Below are 599 nucleotides of genomic sequence, written 5' to 3'. Positions count from 1 at the left end.
GATTTTGGGCTGAGACAATGGGGTTTTCTAAATATACAGTCATGTCAACTGCAAACAGGGACAATTTGACTTCCTCTTTCCCTAATTGAATACCCTTTATTTCTTTCTCCTGCCTGATTGCTCTGGCCAGAACTTCTAACACTGTTGAATAGGAGTGGTGAGAGAGGGCATCCCTGTCTTGTGCGAGTTTTCAAAGGGAATGCTTCCAGTTTTTGCCCATTCAGTATGATACTGGCTGTGGGTTTGTCATAAATAGCTCTTACTGTTTTGAGATACGTTCCTTCAATACCGAATTTATTGAGAGTTTTTAGCATGAAGGGCTGTTGAATTTGTCAGAGGCCTTTTCTGCATCTATTGAGATAATCATGTGGTTTTTGTCTTTGGTTCTGTTTATGTGCTGGATTACATTTGTTGATTTGCATATGTTGAACCAGCCTTGCATCCCAGGGATGAAGCCCAACTGATCATGATGGATAAGCTTTTTGATGTGCTGCTTGATTCGGCTTGCCAGTATTTTATTGAGGATTTTTGCATCGATGTTCATCAGGAATATTGGTCTAAAATTCTCTTTTTTTGTTGTGTCTCTGCCAGGCTTTGGT

At 40.2% G+C, this 599-nt stretch overlaps 1 protein-coding gene across 3 annotated transcripts in view; it reads left to right on the top strand.

Moving 5' to 3' along the window:
• Positions 1 to 599, top strand: part of HIBADH (3-hydroxyisobutyrate dehydrogenase) — a 145404-nt gene that overhangs the window by 104035 nt on the left and 40770 nt on the right. The gene's annotated exons all lie outside the window — the stretch shown is intronic.

Source organism: Colobus angolensis, unplaced genomic scaffold (genome assembly GCF_000951035.1).
Source record: "Colobus angolensis palliatus isolate OR3802 unplaced genomic scaffold, Cang.pa_1.0 Scaffold175, whole genome shotgun sequence".
NCBI classification, from domain to species: domain Eukaryota; kingdom Metazoa; phylum Chordata; class Mammalia; order Primates; family Cercopithecidae; genus Colobus; species Colobus angolensis.
This window is presented reverse-complemented; position numbering and strand designations above follow the sequence as displayed.